The sequence below is a fragment of the Bombus pascuorum genome, chromosome 13 (assembly GCF_905332965.1).
Source record: "Bombus pascuorum chromosome 13, iyBomPasc1.1, whole genome shotgun sequence".
Taxonomy (NCBI): Eukaryota; Metazoa; Arthropoda; class Insecta; order Hymenoptera; family Apidae; genus Bombus; species Bombus pascuorum.
Genome location: NC_083500.1, coordinates 9,235,695 through 9,248,565, shown reverse-complemented (window position 1 = coordinate 9,248,565; position 12,871 = coordinate 9,235,695).

Sequence of the window (12,871 nt, the reverse complement as noted above, 5' to 3'; positions counted from 1 at the left end):
TCAAATTAAAATCCATCTCCATGGATGAAACAACAATATACATCTTAATTACGTTAGATCATTGATTATCCACGATTAAAGTAATTACGATACGCACTTTTTACGTAATTGAATTTTTTGCACAATCGAATAGCTTTGTTTTTACGCAAGGCAAGATAATCTTGTTATTCTTGTTTTCCAATTTTTCGTACCATTCCCTTTTATATTATTCGGTATTCCGATATAATCGATCCTTTAATCGTACAACTTTCCAAAGATTGCAACATCAAAGGAGGATAAAAAACAAAAAGAGTGCATTATTGAATCGTCGCATTATTGAATGGATCGTGTTTCGTAATTCGATCGGGGACTTTCCATGGTTCCTGGTAAACGAATTTGGAAAGTTGTCGCGTTCCTCGAAATCACGCGAAAACAACCATAAAACTGAGACACGTCCCGTTTCGCATTCTAATCGAAGTCTTGACGAAATTCTACGGCGCATCGAGTGGGCAGATTTGAAAGTCGATGGCGGAGAAAAATCTGCGAAACACGTGGATCACCTTTTGCCCCTTCTGTTTCAATCTCACCTTTCTCCATCCTTCTCTCCTCAACATTTCGCCATTTCTCTTTCTTCATTGGTACTTGTTGACGTAGCAAGAAATTTCGTTTGCTTCAGAAACTAGCATTTATCGAGATTCAATTTGAATATCATTCGTCAGTCAGTTGAACTCAAAGAATCATCCCTTACATTGTGACGTAAATTCTTCCTGCTTTTATATTTATCACAATGTATGTGATACATTTATTGTAATTTATCACAGTGTAATTACATCAATTAGTCATTCATCGCTACACAAGAACGAGAAATTATAAAAAATTCATTAATTTACATCGATTTACGTTAATCTACATAAATAAATTTTCTAGAATTTCTCCTTCTGTTTTTCTTTATTTCTCACACGCCTTCTTTGCAAAATCCGTGTCATTCAGATTATTCTGGAAAAATAAACATTAATAATTAGTAATTCCTATTTCAAAGAAATGACTACCTTTAGATAGAATTTCTTAATTTTAATTTCGTTCGTTTCAAAATCCCTGTTATTTCTTTTAATTATCTCGCAAGAAACAGTCAAGAAAATAGATATTAATAGCATTTTTATTTGTTCTTCAAAAAATCTCTTATTCATTCTTGCTGTCATCTTAAAAGAAAAATAAAAAACAAAGTAGAAATTAATAAGTCTACTCTCATTGAAACGATCTTAATAACAAGCATACGATTACTTTCACGATGTAGCATATTTAGACATCGACATACACTTTCTGTTTCACTTTGCGAGTTGTCTCGTTTCCCAGCGGATGTTCGAAAAGTTTCTAATGATCAACGTTCGCGTGAAATCGGACAGAAAGCTGACAGTCGGTTCTAGTTTACTTATTTAGGGGTAGACGATTTTAACGGTGCATGTCGCATTTAAATATCAGATGTAAAAGGAAACACGTGAATCACCTTTGCGAGTTCCCCACCACCTGCTTCGGCTGCCCCTTCCCAGGCTTTTCTCCTGCCATTTCTCTTTCTTCGCGACCCGTGTGTTTATACAGCGACGCACGTTTCCTCAGTATGGATCACTTACGTGTTCGAATTGCGATTGTTCTCGGTATCTCTGGTTTAAAAAAGCGTCATTCGTATTCAAACAATGTCACGAAGGCTAGAAGGTTCGATTAGAAATTTGATATTATCCGTGTACACGACGAATTTTCGCGATGATAACACAATCATATCAATTCTTGCTGAATTTTCGAGAAAATCTGATACGTCGTCAAACTTTCAGCTTATGATCGTTTTATTCGAGCGACTGGCTATGAAATTATTCATTCTCCAGTACACGCATTTGTCTTTTATTGTTAAAGAAATCTGAAATTTTATTTTATTACTGGAATCTAATTTTAAAAGCCGCAAAATTTGAGTTTGCGAAGAAGCTTTGGAATTTTAGGAGCTGTTTGATTATCTATTGTACAAAATTCGGATGAAATTCCGCAGGGCGATTAAATAAATCGTCGCGATGTAATAATTTAATAAATATAATTAACAGGTGATTAAAAAGATCGTACCTCTGTGATAAAAATACGAATGTCTACAGTTGAAGGATTAATTAGTATCAACTGCGCCACACTAGAGTCACATTGATCAACTGCATAAATTCAACATAACGATATGTCGATCCAACAAATATTATAACGAGATAGATATTATTTTATTAAATTTATTTTAGAATTTACTATTATCTAAATCATAGTCTTACAACAGATAATCGTGTAAAAGTATGTCGCTGGTCTTTTAAGAAATAAAACACCAACCATCTTTCTAAATAATGATACTATACAAAAACTTATAAAACTTATAAAAAGTGGAATTAGTCACTTTGGCTCCTAAAAGCCAGCCGAATAAAAATCTCTTTCTAATATTTTCCTGTAAATGACTTCTCTTCTATAACGCAGGCTTTTTCATAGACATATCAGTTGTCAGTCGGCCAAGACATCATGATTCACAGATCCAGGTCAGCAAAACAAAATCGATCCAGTGATTTGCCGGTAAAGAATTAGCATACGCACGTAACCGATCGTACTTCTCATCTGGGTTCTTCGCCTAAACTTCAGTCCCGTCATTGTCCCGGAATTTCCCGTTATTTTTTATTTCCTTCCCGCGCGATAGCGGAACCCGACGTTTCAGGGAACTCCATGAAATACTACGATGTTTTATTTCGGTATTTTGCTCTTTTAAACTTTCATGTCCTTCGAAAAATCACAATATCTCCGCACCTTGAAACGCTTTACTAGCGAGAGACGAGTATTATATTATAATTTCCTCCCATTTTGTATTTACTAGTTGCAAAAGATTTAGATGATCGTTTCTCGTTATCGACAATTTGTCGATTTTAGGAATTTTCTATTTTTCGAAAGAAAATCCGTCCAAATTAGGATCGATATAAGTTAGAAGAAATTTCGTGTTGTATCTTGTGGTTACCTTCAGAGCCATGGTCTTGAATATTTCATATTCATATCGGTATTAGCTACAATTCGAACGGAGAAGGTTTTGAACATGCCTGTGCGCCGAGTAAGGCCAACAACTTTTTGCTACTCGCCGAAGCTTTCATTTTGTCGAATCAAAGAGCGGGCTCATCAAATTTGAATTTTATTATAGGGTCATTCGTTAGCTCGAACGTCCACAACCACGATAAAGCTAAAAACACGTGGTTCCCTTCAAATTCTAAACGAATAAAACTAAAAAATCATCGTACTTTTATAGTTCAAAAATTGACGTGTACAACCAAAGTGTCTAGGTTTGTCTTTTTACATGCAAATGAGCCTCTTGACTGAAAAGCTGGACCGATAAACTCTGCTTTTTGTAAGATTTTCGATCTCTAATAAATTATTTAGTTTCGTAGTTTTCTTTTTATTGCAAGAAAAAATATAGATAAGCGTAGACTCTCCAAGGAAACTCTTAAAATAATTGTAATATTCTACTATACATTTTTCTTTACTTTTTGCAATTTGTATGAAAATTTGAAGATTTAAAAATGCACATAATACAAAAATATATAAAATTTCTAGAGTGTAGTATCTGTTGTGACATGGGGTAAGTAAAATAAATTTCTGTCCAGGTCCCATTTTTCAAATTTTATTCGTAAAGATATAAACTCGCATAAAGATTTGCGCTACAATCGTGGCTTTTGCGCAGCTTGATGATTCTTTTGCAATAGAAAATAGCGATTGTTTTGATCGAGAAGCTTGCAACATACGGAATTGCGTCGAACCAAAACAAAATCAAAATTCAGGAGCTGGCCGGGTTGAGCGATGTCAGTGGAGCAAAAAGAAAGTACCGCTATTCTTAGGCCTGCGTGATCCTTATCAGAGGTTCCTTCTGTATCAGTAATGCCCTTCAACGTTGAATTCCACGATCTCTGAAAACCGTAACTTTTGGAAAATGGGAGCAGCCATGTGTCACGAGGAATGGGAACATAACTCTGGCGAACTAATGGTGTTAGAAAATGCTCATTCCTCGAGAAACAGAAAACGTTTTAGACACGCCACTAAGAGACATTATTTTGCTATGTCCTTTCTTTGTTTCTTTTTTTCTGTGCCAAGATTCTTCATTTTTGATAAATGACTGGTAATTTTAATAAATTATATTCCTCATGTGTAAAATAGCAAATCAATGAATAATGACGATCTTTATGTTTTTTCTGTGTAATATTATATTATGAATCTTTAATTTTGCAACAATATATAAACCATTAGTTTTCAACCTCAATGTCTACAAATAAACTTGGTTTACGGTTTCTATATTCAATTATTTATTTATTCATTGATTTTTCTTTAACAATCGAACGTAGCGAAACGATTAAGAAGTTAGATATAATACATTATTCTTCTATCTGCACTATTCTACCTACATTATTCTTCTTTAAACTTTCTCTCGGTGTTTTGAATAATACCTTTTTCATAATACCTTTTTCTTATGCCATTATTTTATTGCCCAAAGATTTACAAAATTATTTACAAAATATGAAGAGATACTTTTTTCGAAATATCTTCTATTTTTCTATTTATTATGACAACATTAAGATGGAGCGCAAGATGTTGAATTAAATCAAATTTACATTCTGTATTAAACGAAAATATAACATGTTAGTTCTATTATCACTATCCTAAGAAAATTAGAAATACAACACCAATTTTAGTGTCGTTAGCTTCAACCATACTGTGATCAGCCTTCGGTACAACGAGGCCAATTGAATTGTTCGTGAAACTTCGAATATCGTCAAGCAAGATCACGGCGATCCGTTGGTCATATATTTTGTGAAGTCCGGAGGCCCAGATCCTTAGATCTCCATAGCGTATAGAGCGATTTTTCGACCTGAAAATTCCTATCTGCATAAAACAAACGAGTGATCGTCGATTCAAGTAGACGCAAATGCTGTCCTTTCGGCATAACGCAGTCTCATTACGGAATTGGTGACATAACTTTTCGTCGTCGAGCGATCGTATTCGAACGATAAGAATCCCTCACGCTAGTCTCGAATTTGTCTCATACACGTGAATAATGATCCATGACGATTTTTAAATTTTTAACCATCAGAAAGATTTTTAATTGAATAAACCTTTTATTTCGCTTCTAAGTTGAAGCGAAATTCGAATGAAACATTCGAAGCAGCTCATAAATGTTCGAAAATTTCTACGTTTCTTACTTTGGAAGAAAGTGCGTTTTATAACATGGCATTCTAATATTCGTCGTATAGTTTTTCAAAGTTATATCATCGCCTACGTGTACGAATCTTGATGCCACAGAATGCGAATTCATCTTTCCGAGGCTGTGAAACGTTCAGCATCTGCGAACCCAGTAAACCGTACGACTCAGCGTCATCATCGCTGCTATCTCGCGAAATTACGTAGAATAGTTTCAGATTTAACACGTCACTCTTCCTTTCTACGCTGTAGTCCGAAACAAAACATTCTCATAAACGTGTCTTCATTCACTGACGACCTGCATATCTAAACCGACACACAATCCTGGATCTAATTTTCTACCTGCATTAGAATATTTTTTTCTCCTAGAGTCTTCGTCGAATTTAGCAGCAGAAATTGCACAAATTTCTGCAAGCATTACGTAAGACAAGGAAGAACAGGACGAGAAATTTTAAGAAATTTATTATCGAATAATTTACATAATTCGCAAATTTCCAATTTTGGTAGAAAACTTGAAGTTTCCGACCAACCGAGATTTCTAAATGCTACGTCAGATTTCTAAATATGAAACTAGAAGGATGATACTTCTACGTCGATCGCAAAAAATTTACAAATTTTATTAATTTAATTACAAAGAAACGATCGGATAATCTAACCGTGATCCTTCTTCAAAGACGGATTAGCCATGATCTACGTTGGACTTGATATCCCAGATTTTAAGATGAACTTTAAACTAATCAGATGTTTCTTCTATATCTACCGTTTGATATAATGTTATACTACTTTCTGCATATACTACAATTTTTATAAATAAGAAATATGAAAAAAAGAAGATATCTAACGAGACTCAAACGTAAAAACAAGATAGTTAGAAGAACAAGATTGGTCCTACAAAATTTTCAAATTTCCTTGTCGGTGAATAAAAACAGCCTATCGTCGCACCGTGATCCTTCGATAATTTTTTCAAAAGTCCGGCGAGTCATGATCCTCGTTGACTCGGACTTGATATTCCAGGTTTTAACATGTAACCCTGAACTAGTCAGGTATTTCTCGTAGATCTAGTGAATCGACGGTATGTATGTGCATATTATATATGCCAAACCGGCCAACACGTTCGCACCCATGGCAGATTGGAGCACGTGGTCGAAGCATACACGTGCTGCCGGCTGGCACAACTTCGCGCTGCTTCTAATTTTACCGCTCAACGAGAGACCTAAGCCAGTCATCCCTGGTGTCCTCTTTCACCTGCTTTGTCCGCAGTTTCGCAAAAAATTGCACGCGAGTCACCTGGGGCACGTTTCGAGGCCCTCGAAAGAAGAAATCGTCTGGACGCGATCTGGAACGTATAACGGCGACAGTTGGAAACGACATACAGTACGTACGTAGGTACAGTGGACAAAAATCGACATAATCATAGCTGGATTTTCATCTTATTATTCGATGACATCAGGCTGTAAATAAATAATACAAGTGTAAACAATAATTCTCCAAAAGATCGATAGAGTATTAGTAAAAATCGTTTGTACATTAAAGTCTGATCACTTGATTAAGTCGCTCGTTATACATTCTTGTTTGTTAATTTTTGTTAAATGACGTTTGTTAGAACTTAAATATGGAGACTTTGAGCAAAGATGTGTAATTGTAATTTCAACTAAGCCAGGCAGGGTGGAAAATACTAACAAAGATTTGATAAACAAACTTTTATTCACGGCAGATCCCCTGATATCAAATTTCAGGAAAAGTGCACGTTATATGCATCTTTTAATCTTTGTCGCGAATCATTCAAACGGCGTACTATGAAACGTGAGAACGTGCAAACGTGCGAACCTGGCCTGCAAACGCGCGAACGTTACCTGCGAACGCGGCCCGCGAATTTTGATTTTTGTTCCGAATCCCGTTTGTTGAAGATCGACGAAGGTACTCGTCTCTTCCGAATTGAAGTCGATGACGATTAATTTTTGTCCATTTTTTAAATTAATAAGTAGGACGAAAAAGAGGGAAATTGAAGACAGAAGAGGAACATAATAAATATGCAAATTGATATCTTCGTGAATACATTTAAAAGAGTAAAACCGAGGTAGAAATTTGATTGACCTATTAAACATTACATGCTTTCGCATATAAATTCTTCTTCATTCCTGAATATTTTAAAAATATTAATTGTCGTAATATTAGTAATTTTATTGGTTTTATACATCTTCGAATTATCATCTATTTTGAAAGCTAATATATCTTTCCACATAGTAAGTTGTTTTTCTTTCCAATCATATTAAGATATTCTCCTTTAGGTAATAAGAAATCAGATAATTTGCACGAAGCGATATAAAAATCAATTAAAGATTATTCCCATTTCATCCTCCAATCTTCGTAGGATTCACTGAGCAATATTTATATATATTGCTTTTTAATACTCTTATTTATTCATTTATTTAAATGAGAAAAAATGACGTATCAAATATGCAAATACGCACTTGTACGAGAATTTTACAAGAGAAAGATCGTCGAAGGTTAGTGAGGGAAAACTTTCTCGTTTTTCAGGAAGCGATGAAAAGGACATTAAGTTCCAAAACGACCAATCGGCGTGCGTGATGGCGAAGTGAAAGAGAAAGTAACACACACACACATATTATCTTGGCCACATCTTGCAGGCTTTTGCGGTTGCAAGGATCGTGGTTAAAGCGTAACACAGTTAAGCCGTAGATCGATCGGTAAAAAAGAAGGAAAAAACAGGAAAAAATTAGCTAGCTATGTCAGGTTTCTTCGTGTTAAAAGATCACCTGAAAGACTGAGCTTTCTAAGGAAGTAAATTATCGATCGCAATCCAGAAACGAAGGAGAAAGTGTCACGAGGCGTGCTCGATCTAATCCACGCACGTTCCACTTTTTTAAATCGCATCTCGCCCAGTTATTTTGCGGCTATCTCTCCTTACGAATACTGCGACCTACATCAAGAGTTTGCTCGATTTTTGCGAATTTTATTTCCTATCTTTTCTCAATTCAATTCACTCAACACGCGGTCTTCGACACGATCGTGTTCTTCTATCGTCAAGAAATATATTTAGATTCGAGAAAAATATAACAGAATCGTTATCGATGCGCGTGATTTTCGATTTTAATTTTCCACTAAGATTATTCATGCAGATTTCCCTTTGGCTCTTCTATGCGAACTTTTATAAAATATTTGAAATATCGTGTCGAATGGGAAAGCAAGAAAGTGTAAGCTTTGATTGAGAAGTCTCGGCGTAACAATCGACTCTCGCATCGTACTTACATGAATCGAAGAAGGATCGAAGCGTCTGGTGTCAATGAGAAAAGTAAACCCTCGACTGTCTGCTGAATAGATCAGCTAATTTAGATCAATCCGACTAAATGCGAGGACTTTTAAATAGAGCGCACCACGCGTTCGAGAATTGCAAGCAAACGGAGTCACCTACTAAACTCTCAGCCCGATTGCAAATCACATTCAGTAGTCGTACGTGTGTGTTTTCCGTTGGTCAGTTGTTACCAGGCTCCGAACAGACGCATGGTAACCAATTCTTACCAATCTTTTTATCGAATGTATCGAGACATTCGTGTAGTATCTGTATATAACTCCTTTTTTCTTTATCGTGGCTATGTGTCGCTTTCATCCCCTTAGATTACTATTTTCAATAACTACGTGACTAATCGAGAACCATTTAGAAAATAAGACACAATCCTTTTATACGATAATAATTTTAAAATTCGGTCAATCGCAGATAATCAAAACTCTTTTCACTCAATTTTATTATGAGGTTTTTTTTGAAAATATTTATAAAAAATATATAAAAAATGATTGTAGATCTCTTAAAAAGTATTGACGTCAAAAGCATTATCATGTTTCTGATATTAGGTATGCTGTTGTATTTTCACAAAATTTCATGAATTTCTTGTCTCTCGATAAGAAACTTATATTTTCGAACCAGATAGATCCTTCCTCTCTTTAACTGCAGTTTATTAATGTACACCTGTTAACAATTAAATAACATAAAAATCATTGATGATTAAACAGGAGAATTTTAATATGACATAACTGAAAATGAAGACGACCACCTGTCAGGTTTAAATATATGTTTCCTAAAAACGGCTGTTAAATTGACGAAGTTTCATGAAATTATTAACACAGTCGATACTTCGATATTGTGACCTGCGATATTTCAGGAATTTCAAAAGACAATTTTGGTAATATGACTATGCGTTGAATTTTAATACCATTTTCCTGCAAAAATCAGAAAATGTGACTTGTCATCTTCTTCCTATGATCTTCAAATATAATCCGTGCCACCAGTCAGATATCACAAAGCAAGGTTCCAACCTAATTAAAGAACGAAATTGGTGAATACTACCTCGCCACAAATTATGCGAAATAACACGCCACGAGCTATTAAACCAGGGCTACAAGAAAAGAGCACTGATGTGGCCGTTGCTCGAAGGAACGAGTAAACCCATTACGAACACCGATCTCGCATACCTAGCGAATCGGTTGGCCAACTAAGAAATGCTGCACCATTTTCAGCTCGAAGGATGTCTATCAATTACCCCCGCAAGAATGTATACTCAGCCTGTCGGGTTTAATTACGTGGCCACTAAAGAAAAAAAGAAAGTAGTATATAGACCAAACATAAGAGAATACGTCAAGACACGAACACGGCCAATTTCGACAGAGAAAACTCGACTAGCGAGTAGGACATTTGTTTACTGAATGTGATTAAAAAAAAAAGAGAGAAAAACGTCATTTCGCTAATGCGGTCGTGTTTCATTGGCACAGAAAGGGAAAGAGAAAGAACAGGTGATATCACACTGGTCCAGAGTTGAATTTTAGCTGTTCAAATGAATAAAAAATAAATTACTCAAAAACGCGCCACCTATGTATTTCTTATATCGGTGACCACGATGTAATAATTAACGATCAGTTTCATTTAGTTAAAAAACTACAAGGTAAAAAGACGAAGTATGTAGGAAGCTATTCCTTAATTCCAGCTTTTTTATTCGTAATTTATTTCAACTGCGCCATTTTCCACTGAAGCTCAATTAAAAAAAAAAAAAAGAAATAACGAGTATACATATGAAAGAAATTGAGACGAAACAAAGGCCCGAAATAAAGACGCTGATACAGACGAAGAGTCATCATAGAATCAAGAATTATAAGGTCATTAGATTACATAATAATAGAAATAATAAAACTAACGAATAAAATAAAGATGGAAGTGTAAAATTTATTTTTTATTCGTTGCTTAAAGGCTGAACGTTCGACTCTGGACCAGTATGCGATCGTGACAATTTCGAGTTATCTTGCAATCGGCGCCAGGTCTCGCGCAACCACCGATCCCTTGTGACCACTGCATTTTCCGCAAGCTGAGACTTTCACCTGGTGCACCGCGTTCTCCGGTGACGTGGTGGCTAGGCAGCGCCACTTAGATCGCACGGTTATGTGCGAAACCGAGACCCCGAGACCCAGTTTACCGCGACGACCTGACACGTTCTATTAATCTAATAATATTACTGATCGCCTCTACCGATGGTTATTGATCACGTGCATACTATGTGAATGTTGGAGGATAATAATATCTATGTTGGATTATTTTCAAACTGGTTTAAATGATATTTTAGATAGTTTGGTTGTGGTAATGGCAATCTGGAAATGTTTTATTGATTTGGCGTCGGCGAAGATAGATTATTTAATTGATTGGCCTTCTTGGTTATAATTATTGCGCGTATTGTTGATAGTACTTGGTACGTAAAAGTCTAAGTTTTTAATTATTTGTTCAACTGTTTAAGATGACGATACTGTAGATACTCTTGTAGCAAGAATAATCTGTTCTTGTTGAATTGAAAATTGGATAGGAACAGTCTTTGTTGTAGATAGTGTAAATCAATACAGCGTCTAGATTATATAAATTACTAGATTTTAATTTTTATTGTATATTTTCCTCCATGAACGTGATGCGAAAATTGAATTGATTAATCCAAATTGTCATAGTTCATTCAAGATACAATGATATCAAGGCTCATTTGATTTATTTTCTATTAATATGAAAGCAAATATCGTTAGTTTACATAGAAAGAGATATTCTCAGTTTCATCTAAAACCTATACAGATCTGTAAAACAGTAGATAAAATATTAAGCGTACTAACCAAACTTAAACAGATCGATAGCCAATCTTATTACTATTGCCAATGTCCAAATTATGCAAATGCATCGAATACATCTAGAAGCAGGTCAGGTTACACGGCGTATTCATTTAATATGTCGCAAATAGGGCAGCGTTTCCAATGAGTATATCGTCTATCTAATTTCAAATCTCCTACCAGAATACATCTTGAATCATTCCTAACCACATATATACATATATAAACCTGAAACTGTTCATAAACTGCACTTTCGATTTCAGGGTGGGAACCCCAATTTTCAACCCTCCAGCTTCCAACCCTGTTACGATTCCCAAATTTCTATGTTTCAATCTACTTATTTTATGAAAGAAAAGAAATTCGATAATGTTCGAAGAAGAAATTCAACGTAAAATTGAGATGAAACTTTGGTTAGGCTAAAGGTATTTTGTTAACGGTAAAAAAAAATATAATTGGGTAGAAAAATGGCCGAAAGAACGTGGCAGGGGTTAAGCTTAAAATAGGATGAAGCAAGAAACGACAGAATATGCTGACCGGTATCGTGACAGAGCGAGCAATTCAAACGCGACAAAGTGTTGGAGATCGTCGCCTGCTGAATATTCAAACACTGTCTGGCTGGCTAGGTCAAGGGTGTGGGAAGAGGACGAACGAGAATATATCGTGGTGTTGGTTGCCAACCAGAGGCACGATGGCCAGTCTTTCTACTTGGGGTAGACAAAGAGAAACCAGTCGAGGTGGAGAGAAAAAAAGGAAAAAAGAAGAAGAAAACACGGTGAAACGGTCACCCTTGAAATCCATCTGATGCACGGGGACCACCTGATGCTCATAATATAGCGATTAAGGCTAATGCAGACGCATAAAAATGCAGCCGACCGAGAGACCGAGTCCCGAGATTGTTACAAAGTAAACACTTGCCCTTCCCAGGGCTGCTCCAGTCATTCCGTATTCAAGGACGCAGATCGATCCTCCCGTTGCGAACCCACCGCGAAACCGGCACAGAAAAGGAAGAGGAATCCCGAGGCGGCTCCTTGATGCAGCTGCTAGGAAGAAACTGCATTCTTCTTCTCAGCCACGGTGTACTACAGATACGTACAGTAGAAAAATGTAACGTTCCACCTACCGCAGCAGAAACACTGATGTTTTGATCGTCGCTGTTGTTGTTGTTGTTGTTGTTGGCAGATCATAGTAAGAGGATTGCTGGTTGCTGTACGTAATTTTTGATAAGGAGGAAAAGCATGGGAGAATAAAGGATACTAGATTAGATGATTTTTTACGTTCATAAAGGCGAAATTTAATGAGGAGAAAATATGGGTGGGGAAAGGAGAGAATATTAGAGCAGAGGATTTTTTAAATTGATATTTTAAGTTGAAATTTTAATAATATTGGAATAGAGAATTTTTTTAAGTCGTATGGTTAAAAGAAATAATTTTTAATAAGGACAAAAAATAAGGGAAAAGTAACCATACTGAGTTAATGACGTCGAAGCATTCCACATAATACGAGC